The sequence below is a fragment of the Tachypleus tridentatus genome, chromosome 10, assembly GCF_004210375.1.
Source record: "Tachypleus tridentatus isolate NWPU-2018 chromosome 10, ASM421037v1, whole genome shotgun sequence".
NCBI lineage: Eukaryota > Metazoa > Arthropoda > Merostomata > Xiphosura > Limulidae > Tachypleus > Tachypleus tridentatus.
The window spans coordinates 178,065,703-178,092,145 of NC_134834.1; the positions used below are offsets into that span (position 1 = coordinate 178,065,703).

General features: G+C 32.9%; 1 pseudogene across 1 annotated transcript; it reads left to right on the top strand.

Annotated features, from left to right (window-relative positions):
- The first annotated feature begins 18,516 nt into the window (after positions 1-18,516).
- On the top strand, positions 18,517-23,519 carry LOC143228587 (flavin-containing monooxygenase 5-like; annotated as a pseudogene). Its single transcript, XR_013015355.1, has 3 exons — positions 18,517-19,162; positions 21,777-21,922; positions 21,955-23,519. The product of XR_013015355.1 is annotated as a flavin-containing monooxygenase 5-like (transcript).
- The last annotated feature ends 2,924 nt before the right edge of the window (positions 23,520-26,443 follow it).

Here is a 26,443-nt window from a genome sequence, read left to right on the forward strand (position 1 = left end):
TGAAATATATATTCAACATATATCTCTAGTTTTCGTTGAATGTACTTACATTTCGTTAACCCTGCGTGTGTCTCTTTTTCTACTTTACATTTAAACTTGATACACCCCTTATTTTCATAATTTTCTAATTTGAATGTAGAATTTGATAAACTTATACTTTCATCACATGTAACTTTATCTTATAAATGGACCAAGGTACAACTGTTTTACGTTTTTCTCTTTTTATAAGCCTCAATTCCTAAAGTTTTTTGCACATTTCACTACAAAATTGTTTGAGTTAGTTTCGGTTTTGAATTCAAGTTTCAGAGGAAAATAAAAGATAGAGAAAGAAACCACGGTGAAAAGTAAGCTATAATACTGTCGTCTACTAATGACAATAAGATATTTGCGAAACAGATAAAAAAATTGCAGACCTAAATGTTTGTTTCAGATTTAAAGATTTTATTATTTAGCACATGACATTTGATTAAACTAAAACACATCCCACATAGAACTTATTTTTACTTTATAATCTGCCCGGATTAACAGGTGGTTAAAGCACTGGAATTGTAATCTGGTGACCTGTGTTCGAGTCAACATCACACCAAACATTATCGCCGTTTCAGCCAGAGGGGCGTCATAATGTGACGGTCATTCCCACTATTCATTTGTAAAAGAATAGCCTAATAGCTGGCGATGACAAGTTTCATTTCCTCTAGTATTACACTGCTAAATTAGAGATATCTATCGCATATAGCCCTCGTGTAGTTTATGTAAAAACAGGATTTAAAATACCTTCCTAAAAAAAAAAAACTCTCTCAAAATGTTGGTACATTTCTTTTCTAAATTTGGTTTTCCAGACAAAGTGATATTGATATTTGATGATTTAGGAGAAAATTTCTTGTGTTATTTAAAAGACGTGGAATAAATCATATATTTTATTTTAAAATATGGAATATATAAATGTATATTTACTATTAATCAATTTACACTCGAACTTAACATTAGCTTTTATCTATCATACCCTTAAAACTTTTATATAATAATTGGATTATAACTTACATAAATATCAAAGAAACATTTTCTTCAATGAAACGTAAAATTGAGTGATTTTTCTTCAATTAAAGTACGTTTCGTTATAACAGTATTTACGCACTAGTTCATATATATAATTTGGTAATTGAACAAGACATCTAAAACTCTTCCATACTTATGATGTGTGACTATTTTATTTATTTCATTATTCATAAGAGCCTCATAATTTATCTCGCGGTTGTAACGATTTTTGTGTGTTTGTGTTTTTCTCTTTATAAAGTAACATTGAGCTGTTAACAAACGTTGCGCCCCCCTCTAGTACAACGGTATGTCTCGGGATTTCCAACGCTTAAAGCAGGGATTTGATTCACCTCGATGGGCTGAGCAGATAGCCCTATGTGGCTTTGCTATACGAAAAACCACACCACACCATTAACAAACGTTAAAATGGGATGATAACATGAAAACTAATCTCGTGCTAACGGTTCTGTGAGAAGCTCACAATGAGTATTCTAGTTGAATCTCCCAAGGGTTAGTCTCCAAGCGCAAGCGTTACTGTAAATGATTGGATTCACAGATGATGTTTGACAGAATGGACCTTAGAAAACATCTATGAGTGTTAAAAATCTGCCACTGTTTACTAGTAAGATGAAAGCTATGACCGGTTACTACTGATGATAAAAACAAACAAAAACAATGAAATAATACAAATGATGTTAATAAGACCATGTAGGTGTCTCTGCTGGAAATGTTATGGCCCTCAACGTTAGAGTTTCGTCCTAAAAATGTTAATAATAATGTTTGATAAGAAAATCTTTTTAACATCGAAAACTAAAATAAAAACATTTTTCAATAGCGATCGTGGACCATTTTCAGTGAAAATTAGTCTAAAGCGTGGCAATTATAAATATATTTTAATATTGTAATAGTCCTCCGGTAAAACAGCGGTAGAACACTAAAATTATGGGTTAGATCACTTCTGTGGAATCGGCAGATAGCCCAAAGTTGTTTTGTTAAAAATACAAACTTTATTATAATAATTGTCAGAAACCTAAACTACTCCCAATCGTGTCAACGAGAATTCTGAAAGTTTTAATTCAGTGTTTTTATACCCGTGGAGGCCACAGCACAGATAGTCTGTTGCACAGTTTTGTACTTAACAGCAAACCAACAAAGATTGCAAAGCAATAATTTTCCCTTAAGATAACACATGGTTAAAAGCATAATGTATGTTACGACTTCAACTAGTAGGTTTTCAAGTTTCATAGTTTGTTATTAAGCGCGAAGATGTTTTAGGGGATATCTGTGTAGAAACCATTGAAGAAATCGAACCCCGAATTTTAATGTTATAGACACTCAAGCTTTACCACTGAGCCAGTAGGAGAGGAACATTTCATTGAATAAGTAAATATTACGATATGTTAAACTTGAATTAAAAATAAAAGCTGGCAGATAATTATTTTACAAAAAACTTCTAAGTGCATCATTCTACAGGGTAGTTTTTTATCTGATAAGAAATGGTTTTGAGTGTTGTGTGTTAATTTCTTATTATTGATATTATACGTATTTTTAAATTAGTGAATGTGACAGCCTTGGAAGTCAACAGGATCCTTATCTTGGAATTTTTTATTGTCAAGTATCATAGTGGATCGCATGCATATCTATCAAACTTTCATTAATTACTCACCCACCATATCTGAAGGTCACTAGTTCCAAAGCGCAACCATCCTGTAAGGAAAATTCAATTTTCGTAGCTGAAGAACATTTGTATCTTGATAAAATTTATATTTGTGTCTCTTAGTCTTACTATTTGCATTATCAATTGCATAAAAAAAGGTGATGCAATAATTACAATAACTCCCAATCAGTGTAAGATATTTACTTGAAGTAGAACTGAAAATTAGCTTCAACGTCACTGCGGCTAATAAGATAAACTTTATTGGTTTTCTCATGAAACATCTTAGTGAGATCCCTCTAACTCTTATTTTCATTTTTGTCAATAGTGCTAATACCTATTAATACACACCTCAAGAAACCAATAAGCTACTGTTATAGAGTTCACTACCACCAAAACTAATTTTAAGTTCAATCACCAAATAAATAGTTTAAGTTTGGGTAATTCGGTCACACCCGTTCTGGCTCACATTTTCATGACACAGATTGAATCTCTAGTCAGAAATTCAGCTTTGCACCCACCACTATATTGGTACAGATATGTTGGCGATACAATTGTTGAATTCACATCTGCAGAACACAAAATTAGTTTCTTCAATCACGTTAACTCCATATACCCCAACATTAAGTTCACCTATGAACACAAAAAAACTAACAAAATACTATTTCTTAATCTCCAGATCACAAGAGCTGATACACAATTCAAAACGGAAATCCACAGAAATATCACCAATACTGGACTATACATTTCCTGGGACACAGCACATAAAAACAACAAAAACTCAACATATTAATAAACCAAACAAGCGCAGCCGCACAGGTTCTCTTTCTGGTCCCTGAGACATGTGGCCGGAAATGTTCAGTTGAAAACTTTCTTTATCAACCTGAATATGATCTAAGAAGATTGAAACGTTGTTCTGTAATTTATATAATTTAATTTTTTAATTTACACAGATGCCTAGACAAACATTAAATGTTGCACTTAATCTCATTATTCATGCTGCAATGTGTTCATAGATGACGCTAGAAAACTGCTTTATGCTAATTATTAAGCCTAGTAAAAATGTATTTTAAACGGCTGGCATGGGTATCAACACTTTTCTTAAAAAGGACAGAACAACCTTTCGACCTTACTAGGTCATCTTCAGGCTAACAAAAGAAGTCGAGTAAAGTCATTTACTAGCAAGTAAATAGTCCACAATATCAATATATTTACCTTCAAAGACAGAAGGTAAGGTTATACGTTTTAGGTAGTAAACGCTAAATATTCTAATACAAGGGTTCTTGCCTGATGAAAAGGGGGCCCAGTATTGCGTGGTCATCTACAGATACGACAATAAATCAATAAGTATTATCCTTATAAGAATATTTATATGGAAAAGAAACTTATAACGTTGATTGAGATTTTCTTACTGTATTTTACGATAATATACTCATTAAAATGTTTCTGTGATGAATATTATAATTCCCAGTTCTAGTGTATATGTGAAGTATAATTGTTTGTGTTTCTCTTGTTCACCCACCTACTTGATAATAGTTTCTTTCCTTTTATGCAAGGCTAAACACACAAATAGCTAACGATAAAAACTCTATAATCTTATTTACACTGTTTTGATTGTTTATTCAAACTGACAGAACTTACGTTTAGGAGGAAGCCTTGAATAGGTGTTTCTCCGGAGACAAACATTCTCTTGAATGTTTATTATTTGAGGACAAATTACTAGATCACAGTAATTTTCTTTTCGAAGATGGTAGAAGGGAGAGCTAAACCTTAACACTATAGAGAGTAAAATAAAATTTCATATTGAACTCTTATTACATTGCTGTCAGAAAATGTTCGAAAATCAATAATACTTTTCTAAAGCTTTGTTATTGGATATCTAAAATAACTACAGTGGTAAAAATATGATAATTTGAAAATTAAATATCTTATTCCATAAAAGATTCTGACATAGACTAATTTTTCAGATATTCGGGTACAACTAAGATTTTACTGTTTGTACACTGGTAACAGACTAATGTATCAATTGAGTATTTTGTTTTTTTGTGTATGTTATAAGTACAGAAAAACATATGACTTTAATGTACCAGCAAATGGAAGGAAAATGTAAGACACGTTAACTACGGCTGGCTATCCTTTCCCTTTGATACAAATAGTAATTTTTATTATACATTAATAACAATTTGCAGACAAAAAGTAAATTACTTATAAATCACTCGGAGCTGTCATTAATTAGAAATATCTCAACATTCTCAATTACATTTGTCTTTGAATGATTTTCAAAACGTTCGATCATATAGGATTTGTTCAGATTTTTCTAGTGTCAAACTTGAAAAACTTATGCTGGTGTCAGCTAGCATAACCTGTACCTTCCACAAAGACAATTGGGTTATGTTCACAAAAAGGACAAAGGTGAGGGTTAATTGTTCTACATTATACCATTTTAAATGAACTGTGTCTGTCACAGAAAGGAACATTTCAGTAAGAAATGTTACATATAAACTTTAGAGATATTTTAAGTATAAAAACGTCTTACTTGGGCTATTGAAGAAATGTTTTATACAGCTATGCATAATATATACGATGGCAACAACAATCACGTGTTACAACAAAATCAACTTTTTAATAATGATGAGATACGTCTAAATCATTGTGATAAAAAAATGCTACTCTGAAGTAAAAGAAGTAATTTTATAAGATGACAACACCAACCAGGTTTTATACCAAAATCAGATGTTTAGTAATGGTAAAATACGTCTAATTCAATGTGATAACAAAATGCTATCCTGAAGTAAACGTTGGTTCATGCACAACATTGTAAATTATAAATCTAATTATGATGTCTGGCAAGAGCCAAAATCATGCTTCTATTCCAGTTAATTACTAGTCAACTGTTATTATCAATTAACCACGCATTACTAAGTATTATGAAGTGACATTTAACTAGTCATCAATATATCTAATTTACAGATATTTGATAGCATATTATTTAATTAAGTATTTTCAATCAAGAAAGTGATCGATCGTTTATGAAAGTTAAAAACTATTTTAACAACGTTTAATTTATTTTTGTTCAATGTTATTACTTAACTATAGTACGATTTCGCATTCCATTTTTATATTGTTTTCACATTAAACACATACGTTATATGTATATGTATATGCCGTTTTCCCATTATACACTCAAATAATATATAATTTTCACCCTATATTTTTATTTAATATCTAATTTCCACACTATTTCCTTAAGTATCGTTTCCACGCTACATCTTAACTTATGAATCTTTTTCGCATTATATCCCAAACTAGTGTATCGTCTTCACAATATATTCTTAAATTAACTTTTCATTACAATATACTTAAATGATACATCGTCTCTACACTATATCCCTAATTGGCTCAAGAGTTGGCGGCGGGTAGTAACTACTTTCTGTCGACTAGCTCTCCGCGAAACTCATTAAAACAAGGAAAACATGAAATATACTTAACTAATATATCGTTTCTACATTATATCTTCAATTAAGTAGGTGTTGTCTCAATCTATACTAAACTCCACACTTCACGTATTATATTGTAAAGGAACTGTCAAGCAGGTGATTTCAATGTTTTCGGTTTCATTTATTTATAAATTCAGTAAAAGTATATTACCAACTTATAGAAAGCAAAACAGCCTTTTTAAGGTTTGTTAATGTTCTTAACATTGATTCTTGTAACGTGAAATATTCAAGAACCCGAAGCACACGCCCATAAATATCACCTGATCATTTTGTAGTCTAACTGGAATAAAAAGATATAAAACCTATAGCAGATGCATGACACCTTTTATCAGAAAATGTAACTAAAATTACGAAAATTCAGGTATTTATCAAAACCAGTTTTAAAATTGAGATTTGATATCATATTTAAAAAAATTCCGTTGAGTACGTTCTAAAAAAGATATAGTTTTACATACACTGCTGGACAAAATCTTAAGGCCAATGAATATAAAGAAAAAACATGCATTTTGCGTTGTTAGACACAACCACATACTTGAGTAAAGCTTCGAAAGATGAAAATAAGAAAAGGGAAAATAAAAATAAAACACTTTTTAGAATTTAATGGAAAAAATGTGAACACTATGAAATTAGCCTAAATACTAGCTGGTCAAAAGTTTAAGACCAAACTGAAACGAAGCGTTAATCGGTAAACACGTTACGAAATTTAGTCATTTGTATTCAAGCATTAACGTTGTCAACATTTCCCACTGGCATTTCCTGTGTTACATTGGTTAAAAAAATGCAATAGCTAAAACGTTGACAAAGTTTGAACGTAACAGCATTGTCGAGCTGTGAAAGCAAAATCTTTTATCAACGTGCCATTGCTGGTGATACTGAGCGTAGTAAAACTGCTGTTGCAAATTTATGAAAAGACCCTGAAAGATACGGAACGAAAATTTCAAGCGATCAGCCCAAGAAGATTTCGCCGGCGTTGAGCAGGAAGATTCGACGGGTTCTTCGGCAAAACACCATTAGATCGTCGAACCAGATTAAGGCCCATACGGACGCAGAATGCATCTCAAGAAAATAAGACGGCATCTACGATACAAAGAATTTAAAAACCATAAAAATCTTCCAAGGTGCTGCATCCTTCCACACCACAAAACAACTCGGTTAAACTTTGCTCAGAAGCACTAAACATGGGACGTAGAAAAGTGGACGAATGTTTTGTTCTCTGATGAGACGAAAAATAACCTGTTTGGTCCAAATGGCTTCTAACGTTACTGGCATGATAAAAATATCCCACCGGAGATATTTTCTACACAACACAGTGGAGGAGATTCCATCATGATCTGGAGTGCTTTCTCCTTCCATGGAACAATAGAGCCCCAGGTTATACAGGTGCGTTAAACAGCAGCTGGCTACATTGGCATGTTGGAGAGAGCATCCTTATTGACTGAAGGCAATCACTTGTGTGGAAATGACTGGATCTTTCAGCAGGACAACGCTAAAATCCACAATTTCCTGGAACAAAGGACTTTATCATGACGAATAACGTGATTCTTTTGGACCATCCGGCGAGTTCGACAGAACTGTACACCACTGAAAATGTTTGGGGGTGGGTGGCAAGGGAAGTCTATAGAAATGGACGTCAATTCCAAACAGTGCATGATCTTCGTTAAGCCATCTTCACCACTGAAATAACATTCCAGCCAGCCTTCTTCAAACGTTTATATTGACCATGCCAAAGCGAATATTTACAGTTATTCGCAATGACTTCCGTACAACTCACTACTCAGAACTCTTTTTGGGCATTTCCTATCCTGTTCAGGACTTGTTTTTGGTATGGCATTAAACTTTTGACCAGCAAGTATTTAAGCTCATTTCATAGTGCTCACATCTTCCCTAAAAAATGCTAAATTTTTTTTTATTTACCATATTTTATTTTCATCTTTCAAGGGGTTGAGTCTCACAACGCCTAATACATATTTTTTCTTTATGTTCATTGCCCTTAAGATTTCGGCTAGCAGTGTACTTATTCTGTTATTTAATAAAAGATATCACCAATTAACAACATTTTCGGGATAGGAGTGACTTCTTTTGTCCACTCGCTGTAGAACATATTTTTGAGTTCTTCCAAATTACTAAAACTAAAGATACTTTTATTGTAGTAGAATACGGTAAACTAAAAACCTTCCTTTCCCTTCAGAGCACTGTTTAATTTTTTGGTTAAGGATTTTAGTGGTATCGTAGTTAATAACGCCTGCCAACAGCTTGTCAGGCTTCATCCTTACTTGGTGACAACAAGGAATGGAAAGTTACCATTAAGAAAGACAAATTGGTTCTATCCAAAATAAACCATTTCCATTGTGACACATGCCTTCTCAACCTTCTTAATATCAGTTAATATAATTACGATTATTGACACAACTCTGAATACATTTTACATATTTACACACCTTCTTGATGTAATAAGTTGTTTCATAACGATTATATTGCTACGGTGTGAAAATACAATATAAAACTTTTCTTATACAAACCTACATAAGAGCAATATTGTTATTGTTTTTTTAAAATCATGAATCTATTCGAAATATATGTTCGTAGGTTCAAGAACTTTTTCAAAATCCAATTTTTGCCTAACTCACAGCGATCGTCACTAATACTGTCTCTATCGCGAAAGCTGTTAGCGAAGGTGAGTTTAAACGAGCATATTTCCCTTCCATTATATTATAATTGAATAATACTTGGGGTAGGAGATAATATACGTAGATTTCTACAATATACATATCTTACCTGTTTTCATCATTTTTAATCACATGAATAAACTACTTCAACTTGATAAATGCATTTGTTTGGTTATATGTTTAGAATTAAACACAAAGCTACACAATGGATTAACTGTGAGTTGATCATCTCGGATATCGAAACCCAGTTTATAGCGGTGAGAGTCCACAGACATACTACTTTGTCATGGGGGCTTGTTTGATTTGAAATAAGTAAAAAGCAACACAATGAACTACCTGTACTCTGCCCATCATAGGTATCGAAACCCATGGATTTACTGGGGAATACATAATGTACCCCTTGACTAAATTATTAAACACTAATCAAATACAACCACAATATAGTGACCATCCCAACTTGAAAGAAGAAAGATGAAAGGTTTTAAACAATGATATTAACAAAAACACATTTTCTAGCAACTTCTAACCCATAATCAAAACTGTTACTATTCTCCCTTAATAAGTTCCGTTCCATAAGAATGGGAAGATATTTTTATTATATGCCCACATTTTATGAACTTCACACTCTATCCGTTAATAAACTGAGATAATTTAATAACTTTTGTATATGGTGAAACAGAAACAAATTCTAACGACGTTTTAAAGTATATTAATATACCAAATAAATTTTAAAGGTTTCTCAAATGCTTCAACTTATATTATTAGCAAAAATAAAAATTAATACAACGCCTTCACACAACAACTGTATTTGTTGTATTATTACACGAAATATTGTGGTGGTATTGAGACGTATACAAACTAGTCTACTAATTATTTATGACGAGAGTGACTATTGCTATAAGTAGCCTAGATTTGTGATACACCACACTAGGATTTTGAATAGACATGAAAATATAGAAGGTCACAATCCATCATTATCTAACTAAACATGTGCAGAAAAAAAAATGCAGAGTTAAGTCCAGTAATATCAAATTATCAATGTTCAGTTTTGAAGTGTTTATTGTCATTGGAATACTAAGCATCATATACAACGCACTGAGTTTCAGCATCATATATTTATTAAAAAAACAAACGATTGCAGAGAAAGATAAATCAAATTTTGTCACAGGTTAATAACATCTCATCATTGTCAAAAGATATTTTTCTAATGACATATGTTAATATGTACTTACTAATTATTTCATATCCTTAACAATACAATAATATTTATACAATTTTAAAGACGTATTTCGTGATATGGTGTAAGAAAATAAATTAATAAATTTATTGTACACCAATTTACAGCTGTAATACATATGCTCGGTATTGAATACGAAAAAGACTGCTTCTCTTCAGTATAATTAATATCGGTTTTTGTTACATTCTGTGTGCACTATATGTACATCCGCAGGGTTTTCAAAAGTGTTTAGTTTCAAGAGTAAATAAACTTACAATTAACGGTAACAAATATGTTTATTTTTACTTTTGAAGTTCGTATGTCATGTTGTGTTCTACTCTACGGAGTAGATAATGTTTCTAGTGATGACTGTCAGGTAGACAATGAACTACTGTACAGTCGTATAAGTTTTTAAAACTGGGGACTCCTTGACGGAACTCAGGTAACTTCTACACTGGAGAGAATACTTATTTTATTCTCCTTCTCTCTCTTTTTATGCAAAGCAGACGGGGTAACAGTAATAACTACTGTGCCAGGTCTTTATGGTCTGACAGGAGATGGTACTGGATGGCCAGTCATGGGAATAGAAAATAAGACATCCTATGGGGGAGTATTAGAAAATGCCATTCGCCCGATTGCTCTTCGAATACTGTCGGCTATAGCAAAGGCTTTACCTGAGTTTCAATCTTAGCTACAGGGGGTATAGATTTTGCTGAAGTAGGTCTACAGTTTCTTCATTGCGGAGCTACAGTGCTCCAAGTAAGTAGTTTTATGTTTTTGTAACCTTATGTTCAGAAATCATTACTCTTTCTACTTAGGTCTATTTTACTCGAGTGGATAAAATATTTTACGATTGTTTGTTTTATAAAATAAAAAATAATATTTTGCCCTACATGTAGGCTTACCTTAATTTCCAAACCTCAAACCGGGACAGTTTTCAATTTTTATTATAGATACCAGCACTGGTATAATAAGGAAGTGCTTTTATAACCTAACTTCACTTAAGCTTTAATGCTGCCACAAAAAGAGGATTTATTTTTTTATTTTGAATTTCGCGCAAAGCTACTCGAAACCTATCTGTGCTAGCCGTCCCTAATTTAGCAGAGTAAGACGAGAGGAAAGGCAGCTGGTCATCACAACTCTTTACCAACAAATAGTGGGATTGACCCACGGCTTAAAGGGGGAGCATGTTTGGTGCGACAGGTATTTGAACCCTAAACCCTCGTATTACGAGTCGAACGCCTTAACACACTTGGCCATGCCTGGCCCACACATAAATAGAAATACTGGTAGTTTATATCTCTAATATTTATTTGAATTCAGCAAGGCAAGGAACATCAAAATTTCATAAATGTTTCACAAAACACTTTTTTGTGAAGATTCACATCTTTTCACTTGAATGAACTTTCTGCAAAAACCTATTAGTTCTTACTTTTCAAAGAACTCACTCCAACTCAAGTCAATATTGAGTTTACAAGGCAACACTACTTTTACTGGTGATTCATTCATTAGATCTCTTTCTTGAGACCAAATTCTATTCATCACTGAAAATTCTCTTTCAACAGGGTCCGACGTTCCTGGTAAATAAAAAATGTACTCCATAACTTGCCTTAGATTATGTACAGAAATACTTTGACCATTGAAGTGGTTGAAAAGTTCTAACCATTTTTCTTCGCAACCTATTTCTTTTGCTTTCCATTTGTCACATTTTGATGACCAGAAAGATTTGACAAGAACAACTTCATCAAACAGATCATCAATATTGATTACAGCATTTCCAAGCGTTTTATTGATTCTTTCAGACCACACAACAACACTGTGTTTTATCCAAACAAAGTATTTCCCATCACCAAAACTGTTTTCTCACAGTTCAATATAAGACAGGCAGCAATCATAAGAACTAGTAAATTCCTTCCTAATCAAGTCTTCCTGTCATCCTTCCTCTTCCTCTAGCACACTGATTGTTTTTTTGTTTTGTTTTTTGCACCAAGGGGAATAAAGTAATAATCTCTTCTTTTTTCAGGTTGGTTTTCAACTTACTAAGTTCTGAAACAATATCACTTTTAGTTGATTTTGTTTTCTCCATGGCCAAAATCATTTTCTTGCGCAATATAGTTGTCTATGAACAAACCATGGATACATTTCTCCACATTTACTCTCAAGAAATCTTTTCATCAACAAAGACCACTATTTTTATGAACAAAAATATTACTTCAATCCTTCATAAATTTGGATAAATCTCTCAACAGCTGGTAACAAAGACAAAAGTTGCATATTTCTATATTGAAGAGCCTTCTAGTACTCAATTTAGGTATTAACGTTCACAGTGTAAATATTGAAATACTCGTAACATTTGACCATCAAGCATTACACTTCAATAGGAAGGACATCAACTGCAGCTCGGAGACAGTTATGTAAAATATGAGCACCATAACCAACACCCACAATATTTCTGCCAAGTTCCTTCTTCAATCTACTATATAGAATGTTTTTCCCCTTTCTCTCCACATCTCCAAAATTTATTTTGCTGTCCACAACAATAAGCAACATTTTTTTTGATAATCCATGTTTTTTTAAAGCGGACACAAATTAATTCGTCAAAACTTCTCATGCTAATGAAAGTCTAAAAATTTTACTTTCACTCCGTCCACTGGCAAAAAATATCACACCTGACAGATATTATTTTGGCATCTTTTCGATTTGAAACATCTGCTGTAAGTGAAACGAATTGGACATCCATTAAGTCTCTCTTCAATCATCTGTTGCTAAAGGAACTATTGCTTCAAATAATAATTCATTTTTCGTTCTGGCAGAACTGAACTTTGGTTCCAGTAACTTTGCTATCATTTTGGAAGAGCAATCAGCTGTTTTAAAGTTTATGTTATGGGCAGCACTGTAATAAGCAAAGACTGCTTTTTTGGCAACTATTCACAAGTCACTTTCTTCAGGCACAATTTTTTTGTAAGAACACATGAACTCTTGAGCTTTTAACAGCGACTGAAAGACTAGCTGTATGTTTAAACTTTTTAAGACTTTTTATATTCTTTTTCCAATTCACTGTTGAATGTTAACTTTCATTTACCAGCTTTGGACATTATGACTGGGATTAATTTCTAAAATAAAAGAACGAAAATAATTCAGAATGTACCTATGACTACTATAATTAACAAAGCAATCACAAAGCACAAACACCTGCTTAAAGGAATCTTTGCATGTGTTGCCGCTCGCCGCTTGTGCAGCTGCCGTTACACACGTACCGCCAAAAGCAGCCCACTTATGAATAATTATACTTGTACATGTACAGTATAAGCTGTTTTTGAATTTCGTCTGATGTAATACCTTTGAAAATTGGCATGCTACAGCACTATGGCTCACACCACTCATCAACTAATAAAATGAAAACTTAAAAGTTATTTTTTGTCCACACCAAGTCAGAACTCTATGCAGATTTTAACATTTCCCGTTCATCCTTTTTGGAGTTTATGCCTTTTCATCAAAATCTGGGACATTCAGAAACACTGCAGTACTGAAACTTGTTCACCCAGTTTCGTGTATTATAAATATCATGGGAATTTATTAACCTTACGATTGTATTTATATCATATATAAACTAAAATAAAATTACTTGAACTTCAATTCAGGTGATATCAAGGTACACTATTAGATATGTTATATTACATTACTGCAAACGCGAACACCATGAAGTTTCTTCAAATTGCATTCGTTGTAGCCGGTTCAGATACTTGTCTGATGTTTAGTCACGGGTTTGAGCCTCTTCACTCTCAGTGTTATTGTATGTAAAGTTAGATAATTTGTGATGTGCTATCCTAAAAGATATAGTGTTTAACGCTGGTTTCATATGTACAGAAATTTCCTCATTTCGGAGCTCACATAAGACACAAAGAAGACATTCTAACGAAGTACAAGAAACAAACTGATCTGATTGGTGATAAGTTTAAGTCACCATAGAACAGACGACGTTCCTAGCCCGTAGGACTAATCCAACAAATCAAGGTAGTGATTGAAACGACACTAGTTTTATTTTTATTGACAATGATTTATTTATTGTTATTTTACTTAATTCTACTTAAAACACCAACTTCTAATTTTAAATAAACCATGTCATAAACATATCTTTGAGAATTTGTTTTTTGAGGAAGCAATTCTCAATCCAGTTTTAACATAGCCGTTCTGTGATGTTTGTTTACTTTGAATTTCGCGAAACCTACACGAGAACTATTTGCGCTAATCATCTCTCATTTACCAATGTAAGACTAGAGGGGATGCGGCGACTCATCACCACCCACCGCCAACTCTAGAACTACTCTTTTACCAAAGAATTGTGGGATTGACCATAACATTATAACGTATCCATAAGTGAAAGTGCGAGCATGATTGATTTGACGGGGAATCGAACCCACGACCCTCTGATTACGAATCGAGGTCCTGATTATGTGATAAAGAATAACGAGAAAGCTGTAACTAAATGTAAAATGTCAATATTTTCTTGTCCCAACCGAGCATCGTTTTCTGTCTGTCACTGCCGATAGACTTTAAAAATAATTTTTCTGTTTTAACATAATTCAGAATCTTGGTTCAAATAAGTGACATTAGCTGACGAACCAAGATAGTTAAAAACAGTTTTAAAATATTGTCAGTTTTGGTTCACTTATTTTATGTAAAAAAGTTCTTGGATCTTGCGTGCACCTCTGTGGGTCAGTGGGGAATTTAAAGACTTACACCTCTAAAATCTGGAGCGAATGCCTATGTTGTAGGTTTGCACTAATCCGTTCGTACAAGTCTCTGTAGCAATACCATGTGGAATGAATTGGATAATAACTGTCTTGTTTTATTCAAGCTTAAATAAAAAGCATAGTTTTACACCATGTTATCAGTTGTTCTTTAGGTACAATGTTTGTAAATTAAACCACAGCTTAATCATGACTCACAACTTCTCAAAAGATAGATCATTTGTCGTAGTTTATCTCACGACAGAATAATTTATAAATATTTTAAACTTAATTCAGGACTTGATCGGATCGGGACTTTATCTGACTTAGATCCAAAACAACAACTTTAAGTCTGGTTTTCGATGTTTAGAGGCTGTTGGAATTTATATTAAGAAGGTGTTTTGTTATTTCATCATTTATAAGCCACAGAAAGATAAAGAATTAACCTAATGTGTTCTCTTGCTTGTTTCTTTATTTTACAAGACTAATAGTTTTTAACGATAATGCTATAAACTTTCCAGTTTTTCACTCCTGTATAAAAAATACACGTTGTAATCATGTAAATGTAAAAGTACAACTTCACAATTAGCCAACACCAGTATTAGGTTTCCAGGTGAGCGAGCACACATTGCCATATTGACAGAGTGACACGCATTGTTCTTTTAATTTCAAAGATTTCATTACGTTCACTTGGTGATTTTACACAAGTTTCTATTTAATTAATACACAAGAGTACTGCGAAAGCAGCAAACTATCATATCACTTGCATGATGATATTTTAATTATTTCTCTAAATTTTTATCGTTTTTAGTCACCAAAATGAAGTAAAAACAAGCATTTCACAGAAATTTAAAAATTTATTTGTTTGTTTTTAAGCGCAAATCTACATAATGCTCAACCCGTGCTCTGCCCAACCACCACTAAATAATTTGAGAATTACAAATATCAGAAGCCAGCCACAATATGATATAGTTTGAACAGCGAGTATGACTTTAAGAGTACAATAACCGACCGTGTGAAAATGTTTTTTTTGTTGTTTGTTTGAATTTCGCACAAAGCTACTCGAGGGCTAATAGCCGTCTCTAATTTAGCAGTGTAAGACAAGAGGGAAGGCAGTTAGTCATCACCACCCACCGCCAACTCTTGGGCTACTCTTTACCAACGAATAGTGGGATTGACCGTCATATTATACACCCCCACGCGACCCTCGGATTACGAGTCGCACGCCTTACGCGCTAGGCCATGCCGGGCCATGTGAAAATGTAATTTTAGTTTTATTTTAACACAAAACATACGCCTGATGTTTTTATTTTTATATGATTATTAACATCTACCTGTTGCTGATGGTTATTAAACATTAAGGCATCTATTGCAATGCAGTAATCCGAAAATTTAAGAAAAACAATGCAACTTCATTCATATATTAAAATAAGATTAGATGATTTTGTGACGACTATGTTCAACCTCGTTCTATCAAAGTACGTGTATTAGATTAACGTGTTTGTTGTGACCTTCGTTTCCTTCACTCTCTTCGTTGTTAGCAGTCAGTGTAAACAGTCATTCACTCGTATGCTCTGTTAGGTTTATCCTCAAACGTCCGGGTAAGTCTATCGTTACTTTTACTTTATGCTCATTTGTCGCTTGTCAAAGATATATTTCGAGGTATATCTTTGACACTTTTTTTGGCAAATTGACGTTCTGTCCTTTCGGTAGTTTCATAGCTATTTCATCAAACTCTCTCTCATTAAGACTTGTCTGTTTTGCGAACAAATGCCACTCAAACATTATATATTAAAGGCAAACATACTCATCTTCGTGTAGATAATGGTAGTTTTGTATATTACAACGTGTTAACAATAATAACAAAATTCCAAAGTCATCAGATGCTTCTCTCAAAATTCTCGTAGCGGTCAATAAAAAATTCACTATTTTAAGCTGTGTTCGCGATGTGAGATCCAGTGTAGTTCTTTTTTAATACATCTAAACATAAGTTTATTGGTCATTTCAAATCATACATAATCCATTTTCAGCTGTTTGATAAACAGATAAAAAAAAAAGATGTACATAAGGTATTGTTAAAATATGAAAATAGAAAAACTTCTTATAAACTACTACTTAAATGTACATAAAATAGAAGTATATAAATAAAATTATCAGTGGAAAGTTATTACATATATATGTATATTTGAGTAGGGATTCTATAAACTTTGGTTTCTAAAAGTAGAGACCCCAGGCCATTTCTGTTTATTGTAGAGAATATATAGTTGTCCTTTAACATGTGCAGCATTCCTGTTGTTGGCTGGAAGCTCCTGCAGCCTCCTCCAAATAGTACTTTACGCTGTATTTAATCTTCATTGGTCTTTCGAGCCCCCTTGTGTCTCAGATAGAGATCAACGAATATACCAGGTGTTCGCTAGCCGTTTTCAAAATTTCATTAAAACATTACAAATACGATTTATAAAATAAAATATTTTTCATAAAATTACGTTTATATGAAGTAAAAATTTAAATTTGAAAGTCAAATTTTCATGCACACGAATTTTCTAAAAACAAAAAAAAATTCGATAAGTTTAGGTGTCCGCAAACAAATTTTAAATTAAGGCATAAAAATACTAAAGTTCGATTTTTGAGTCTTCCTTCTTTATTTCGTAGTTTCCAGTAACTACTTTCATTTCATGTCGGAGACTGTCTGAACAGGCGAGAAAATGAGTATACATTTTCTAGAACAAACAAAGAAACAAGAATTATAGTTTTTATGAAAAACAGTTTTGTTGCATACATTTATAAGATTTCAGGCTTACAGTAGCCATACACAGAGAAAATGATTAATGTACTTCAAACTTCGGCGTGATACTTAAAACTAAAGACTATGCAAATAACAACTACATCACTTATTGTCAAAAAGTAGGTTAGATGATTAAAATGTCTCTAAGAGTTTTATAAAAAAAAACCAATTTCCCCATTTTTATTGTTTGTTTGTTTGTTGTTGAATTTTGCACAAAGCTACTCGAGGGCTATCTGTACAAGCCGTCCCTAATTTAGTAGTGTAAGACTAGAGGGAAGGCAGCTAGTCATCACCACCCACTGCCAACTCTTGGGCTACTCTTTTACCAACAAATCGTGGGATTGACCGTCACATTATAACGTCCCCACGGCTGAAAGGGAGACCATGTTTGGCGCAACGGAGATGCGAACCCGCAACCCTCAGATTTCCAGTCGCACGCCTTAACATGCCTAGCCTCTCCCCATATTTGTCTTATTCCCATTTAAAAATATTGGTTGACTTTTCCCACAAATGACAATTTTTCTCTAATCTGGCAACCTCGCTAAATTCATAAACTAAATTTATTTTAGAATCTAAAATAATTTATTATAACAAAATTTAAACGAAACATTAAAACTAAACATTTTCTACATCATTTATATTCGCAAGTTTGCTCAACAAATAATGAAATAACTACCAAGTGTCAATAAGCATAATAAATAATCGAATAACAAAACAGATGATATATAATTCAGAAGTCGAGAAGAATTATTTAATAGTCCGAATACTTGGGTTTTGAGAATATATCCAGTAAATAAATATTTAATGCTGCTTTTTTCGTTTCTCTTTACTGCTTGTGTGACATGTTATCGTTATTTATAGCACAGAATAAGTATTAACTTATCTTATAGGTTACTTGTGGTACAGGTTAGAATCATCTAATAGGGAAATTACATTGTTGTAAATAATGGAAGCAACAAAAAGGATCTGTATAGCTGGAGCTGGATCCAGTGGACTTACATCCATCAAAGCTTGCCAAGAAGAAGATTTACTTCCGGTGTGCTTTGAAAAGACAGACCAGATAGGGGGACTTTGGTGCTACAGAGAGGATGATGTTGAAGGTGTGGGCTCTGTGATGAAGTCTACCATAACAAATAATAGCAAAGAAATGAGCGCCTTTAGCGATTTCCCGCCTCCGAAGGATTTTCCTACTTATATGCATAATAGCTACTTACATAAATACTTTGAGATGTACGCTGAAAAATTTGATCTCGTTCGACACATCAGGTTTCGACATGAAATTCTGAAAGTAGCGCAAAACCACGATTTTGACGAAACGGGACAGTGGAAAATAACTGTTCGAGACATTGAAAACGATGTTAATTTTGACGAGATCTTTGACGGAGTGATGGTTTGCACTGGTCACCATGTATTTCCATACATTCCCACGTTTCTAGGAATAGAAAAGTTCAAAGGCAAAGTGTTACACACTCATAGTTACAAGAAACCAGATGGGTATGATGGCAAGAAAGTGGTGATTGTTGGTGTCGGAAACTCTGCAGGAGACGTGACTGTGGAGCTGAGTCAGATAGCTGAACAGGTTAGTCTTAAGTTAGTCTTTTAACCACAATATTCTCTTAAGCTATATAAGTATACAAGCGAATGACACAACGCGGACTAAAGTGTACTAATGTTTTCTTTTATCTGTACTGGTTTATTCGTGTTACAGATATTGAAAATTGATCATGCTAAGTTTCAAATCTGTATTCGTGTTTCACTCAGTAAATGTGGTTACTAACTTCAGTGATACTTTATTAGTACTTGAGCTAAATGTCAAGGCTAGAAGTATCTAGGTCTCAGGTACAGTCCTCTCTTTGTAATTACATTGGAAAATTTCCAGATTAGGTACTCCAAGGCTTCATGTATAGCCTGACATTTTTATAATATATCCACAGCTGTAAGCGCGGTATTTGTTCAATGGTGATACATCTCGGATCTTAGACACTGGACACACGGCCCAGCACACTAACCGCTAAGCTATTTCTCCATTTAATAGTACAAACTCCGTATTGTCAATTTGTTTTATAGTTGCATGGCTTGATTTGTAGCTTCCTGGTGTAATTTTGTGCTTCGCACTTCCAGAAACTAAATGACCTTATAGTTTCTTAATTTTTCTTACAATTATGATAAGTTACAGTAGTTTGAATTTTGCTCTTTTTAAAGCTCAGAATAAAGCTCACTATAACATAAATTCTAATCGTGCTAATCTACTTGTGATAGCTGCTTACGTCACAGTTAATTATTCTTCCGTACTTTGAATATAGGTTTTACAATTTGTGAGTTAGAACTGCAGCTCTATGTCACTTGTACTACGACACGATTATAATGCTATAGTTTGACAGTTGAGAATGCAACTATATTAAAATATTTGAGGTCAAATTGTAACATTGTTTTACATTTGCGAAATATGTGTTTGAAACTTTAAAATCCAATAATTCAACAAATATTTAGAAAATAGTGCCATGCAATATTTGTTTACTGTGTAACTAATAAAATTATGTAATAATATATTTTTATCAAACAAAATACAATGTAAAGAAACTAGGTTATTTGGTTGTTTAAATATTGTGACTTGAATATCACAGCTTTTGTAGCCCTATCAAGGCTTACGTAACCTAACAAGGGCTGAATACGTTATATCAAAACGTATTTGAATAGGCAAATCAGTAACTCATGTGAAAACAACCCCCCGATTTAAAGATACAATACGTAACAACTTTCTTCGACAAGAAATATTCATTTATTTTGATCATTGAGATATACTATGGTGATTAAAATTTTATAAGACGGGAATATTACTTTCACTCAATGAATTTTTAAAAAAATAAGGTGGTTTGGATCATCATAAGGTGCCAACATCATCGAGAATAAGACTTGCGAGAACATCGTACCCAATTCAGTCTTGAAAGGAAATAGAATTCATCAATGTAAAGTCAGTCGTAATACCCATTCAAGTACCTAATTCAACAATATACCTCACATCTAAATAGGTTCTCTGTCTGAAAACGAAGAAAATATTCAGTAAGATAAATCCAGTCATACCTCATTGTGAACCATTAAAACTCTTAATCATTTGGAGAATGAAACAGATATTTATGCTATTTCTTTCTTTAATATACTGGTAAAGTCGCGGAATTCAAGAATAATGTATTTCTGTACAAATGAGCTCTTGAAATGGGCGTTGAAAAACAATTGAGTTTGAGAATGAAGGAGTTGACGTGATATAGTTACTACGAAACCTGATTCCAAAAAAAACTACACTGTTTCGTCATCAGATCGAGGAAGACCAGACCTGGTGACTTGAATAGTAACGACTTGGTGAAGCTTGAATATTGTTTTATTAAAAGCTACTCAAACCTCTATGTTATCATTGAATGAATGAATGTATGTTGCTGTGTTATTATAGGTCTATATTTTCTTATATATGGCTTGTGTTTGTTTTTAAGAGATGTACATAGGCACTTTGTTAACAATTCTGAAAACTTACAAGAAATTGGTATCCATTGAATGAAACTATGATTTAAGTTTACCAAAATAATATAAAGCAAGGATAATAACTATGAGTTAACAACTGTCGTTTGGTTTAAATGGACTATTCTCTAACATTAAAATTGAAATTAATTTGAGTTCTCTTTAATTTAGTAAATATCCTTTCCAAAGAGGAAAGCATACTAACCTATCAATTGCACCCCCATGCTGTTAATAGTATTTTCAGACAACCCAATGCTTCTTTAAAATACCCATCCATATAAATGGATCTCAGATAAACTCAGGTTACTGCCACTTTCCACCATTGGACATAAAAGATGCATTGTAAATGACAACTTCAAACTTCCCAACGTACCTGTAAAACCTGTTTTTTATAGTAGACTGTTGCATTCTAATCGTTAGGATACCAACATCTTGAGAAGATAAAAGTATATTTAGAGAAATATGATGTTTTGCTCTTCGTTCCAGATATGAAATTGTAGCTATCATACACGTGCTTTTAACTGGAAATTCATTGTAAGCAAAGAGGTTTTTTTTAGAAAATACTTGATGATTTTACGACATCACATTTGAATCTAGAATATTATATCTGTAAGACTAGTGACTCTATAAACTTTGAAAGTTGCACTGAATACTTGAACATGATCTGTTTTTCTATCCTGAAGGTATATCTAAGTGTGAGGAGTGGATGTTGGATTATTCCCAGAACTAGTGCTGGTGATGAACCATTCGATGCTTCCCTTTGTCGACGATGGTGGAATTTGATTTGGCTTTATACACCATATAAGCTACTGCGTTACTTTGTTGATACGTTTGCTAAAAACAAACTGACAATTCTCCATATTGTTTTAGATGCAAACGTTCCATTTTAGAAGGACGTTACACATTTAACGATGAACTGCGACACGTGATTCAGAGTGGGGCTGTCACAGTGAAGGGGAACATTCGGAAATTCACTGAGAATGGAGTAGTTTTTGAAGGAGAAGAAACAGAGTATGAAGTCGACATCGTAATTTTAGCTACTGGTTACGATATCAAGTTTCCATTTTTAGACCAGAAAATAGTTTCTGTTAAAAACAACAAATGGAAATGTATAAGTATGTAGTTCCCATAAGATTAAAACACCCCACTCTTGGCATGATAGGTCTGGCTCAACCTGTAGGTCCTTTTTTCCCCGTAGCTGAAATCCAAGCTCGATGGTTTGTTTTGTTAATGAATAATAAAGTGTGTCTTCCCTCAGTAAAACAAATGTTAAGTGATACCAAGATGAAAATAGACATGGTAACTCGTCGCTACTCGGACAACATTCGCTACACTATTGTGGCTGATTGGATACCTCTTATGGATGAGACCGCTAGTCTCATCAACGCTAAACCTAACTTGCTAAAATTAATTTTCACCGATTTTATTCTTTTTTGGAAATGTTTCTGTGGTCCTTGTTTACCTTACCAATTTCGACTTCAAGGTCCTCATGCTTGGGCAGGCGCAAGAAACGCTATTTTGTCATATTAATGTAGCATAATATTCAGGGACAATAATGGCCGAAATGGACCAATGTTTCCTCACTCATCTATTTTCTGTAATCAAATATAGTTTGCTGGTGATTCAGGTAAACAAGGTTGAAATATATCTTCAACATATATCTCGAGTTTTCGTTGAATGTACTTACATTTCGTTAACCATGCGTGTGTTTCTTTTTTCTAGTTTACATTTAAACTTGATACACGCCTTATTTTCATAATTTTCTGATTTCAATGTAGAATTTGATAAACTTATACTTTCATCACATGTAACTTTATCTCATAAATGGACCAAGTTACAACTGTTTTACGTTTTTTTCTTTAAAAGCCTCAATTCCTAAAGTTTTACGCACATTTCACTAGAAAATTGTTCGAGTTCGTTTTGGTTTTGAGTTCAAGTTTCAGAGGAAAATAAAAGATAGTAAAAGAAACCACGGTGAAAAGTAAGCTATAATACTGTCGTCTACTAATGACAATAAGATATTTGCGAAACAGATAAAAAACTTGCAGACCTTAATGTTTGTTTCAGATTTTAGATTTTATTACTTTGCTCATGACATTTGATTAAACTGAAACACATCCCACATAGAAATTATTTTTACTTTATAATCTGCCCGGATTTACAGGTGGTTAAAGCACTGGATTTGTAATCTGGGGACCTGTATTCGTGTCCACGTCACACCAAACATTATCGCCGTTTCAACCAGAGGGGCGTCATAATGTTTCGGTCATTTGCACTATTTTTGGTAAAAGAATAGCCTAATTGTTGGCGGTGGGTGGTGATGACTAGTTTCTTTTCCTCTTGTCTTACACTGCTGAAATAGAGGTAGCTAGCGCATATAGCCCTCGTGTAGTTTATGTTAAAACTGGATTTAAAATACCTTCCTAAAAAAAAACACAAAAAAAACTCTATCAAAATGTTGGTACATTTCTTTTCTAAATTTGGTTTTCCAGACAAAGTAATATTCATATTTGATGATTTAGGAGAATATTTCTCGTGTAATTTAAAAGACGTGGAATAAATCATGTATTTTATTTTAAAATATGGAATATATAAATGTATATTAAATATTAATCAATTTACACTCGAACTTAACATTAGCTTTTATCTGTCATACCCTTAAAACTTTTATATAATAATTGGATTATATCTTACATAAATATCAAATAAACATTTTGTTCCATGAAACGTAAAATTGAGTGATTTTTCTTCAATTAAAGTACGTTTTGTTATAACAGTATTTACACACTAGTTCATATATATAATTTGGTAATTGAACAAGACATCTAAAACTCTTCCATACTTATGATGTGTGACTATTTTATTTCTTGCATTATTCATAAGAGCCTTATAATTTATCTTGCGGTAGTAACGATTTTTGTGTGCTTGTGTTTTTCTCTTTATAAAGTAACATTGAGCTGTCTGCTGAATATTGACGATTTTTTAACAAACGTTAAAATCGGATGATAGAATGAAAACTAATGTCGTGCGAACGGTTCTGTGAGAAGCTCACAATGAGTATTCTAATTGAATCTTCCCAGGGTTAGTCTTCAAGCGCATGCATAATTGTAAATGTTTGGATTTACAGATGATGTTAGACAGAATGAACTTTAGAAAACATCGATAAGTGTTAAAAATCTGCCACTGTTTACTAGTAAGATGAAAGCTATGACCGGTTACTACAGATGATAAAAACAAACAAAAACAATGAAATAATACAAATGATGTTAATAAGACCATGTAGGTGTCTCTGCTGGAAATGTTAGGGACCTCAACGTTATTGTTTCGTCCTAAAAATGTTGATAATAATGTTTGATAAGCAAATCTTTTTAACATCGAAAACTAAAATAAAAACATTTTTCAATAGCGATCGTGGACCATTTTCAGTGACAATTAGTCTAAAGCGTGGCAATTATAAATATATTTTAATATTGTAATAGTCCTCAGGTAGAACAGCGGTAGAACACTAAAATTATGGGTTAGAACACTTCGCTGGAATCGGCAGATTGCCCAAAGTTGTTTTGTTAAAAATACAAACTTTATTATAATAATTGTCAGAAACCTAAACTACTCTCAATCGTGTCAACGACAATTCTGCAGCTTATAATTCAGTGTTTTCATACCCGTGGAGGCCACACCACAGATAGTCTGTTGCACAGTTTTGTACTTAACAGCAAACCAACAAAGATGGCAAAGCAATAATTTTATCTTTAGATAACACATGGTTAAAAGCATAATGTATGTTACGACTTCCAGTAGTACGTTTTCAAGTTTCGTTGTTTATTATTAAGCGCGAATACGTATAAGGGGATATCTGTGTAGAAACAATTGAAGAAATCGAACCTTGAATTTTAATGTTATAGACACTCAAGCTTTACCACTGAGACAGTAGGAGAGGAACATTCTTGTTGAATAAGTAAATATTAAGACATGTTAAACTTGAATTAAAAATAAAAGCTGACAGAGAATTATTATACAAAAACTTCTAAGTGCATCATTCTACAGGGTAGTTTTTTATCTGATAAGAAATGGTATTGAGTGGTGTGTGTTAATTTCTAATTATTGATATTGTACGTATTTTTAAATTAGTGAATGTGACAGTCTTGGAAGTCAACAGGATCCTTTTCTTGAAATTTTTTATTGTCAAGTATCATAGTGGATCGCATACCTATCTATCAAACTTTCATTAATTACTCACCCACAACATCTGAAGGTCACTAGTTCCAAAGCGCAACCATCCTGTAAGGAAAATTCAATTTTCGTAGCTGAAGAACATTTGTATCTTGATAAAATTTATATTTGTGTCTCTTAGTCTTACCATTTTCATTATCAATTGCATAAAAAGGTGATGCAATAATTACAATAACTCCCAATTAGTGTAAGATATTTACTTGAAGTGAAACTCATAATTAGCCTCAACGTCACTGCGGCTAATAAGATAAACTTTATTGGTTTTCTCATTAAACATCTTAGTGAGATCCCTCTAATTCTTATTTTTATTTTTGTCAATAGTGTTAATACCTATTAATACACACCTCAATAAACCAATAGCAACTGTTATAGAGTTCACTACCACCAAAACTAAATTTAAGTTCAATCACCAAACCCACACACAAATATATAGCTTAAGTATTGGTAATCCGGTGACACCGGTTCTCGCTTACATTTTCATGACACAGATTGAATCTCTAGTCAGAAATTCAGCTTTGCACCCATCAATATATTGGTACAGATATGTTGGCGATACCATTGTTGAATTCACATCTGCAGAACACAAAATTAGTTTCTTCAATCACGTCAATTACTTGAAATGGGTTTCTCGTCATTATGAAACGTGTTCACTGTTTAAGAATGTATCTTTATGTGGTACTAAAATGAAATTTAAGTCTGACAAACTTAATCAGCAGGAGTTTTCACCAGATATTATAAATACTAAAAACATATTAATATTATGTACACACTGTTCCACTTCTTACTTGTAGATTAAAAGTTCATTCTGGACTTTATTTTATTTTGACGTATAATTGAACGCTTTCGCATGACGTGGAATATTTGCGTATGTGCATATATATTTGCATATATATGTATATGTTACTAAATCACAGCTGTTGAAATGCCTTAGAATATCAATACGAAACTATAGATCTAGAAAGCTTATTACCTTGAAACTACTTTCTTCTAAATTTGAATGAGATTGCACAGACAAACATTAAATCTTTCACTTAATCTCATTATTCATGCTGCAATGTGTTCATAAATGATGCTAGAAAACTGCTTTATGCTAATTATTAAGCCTAGTAAAAATGTATTT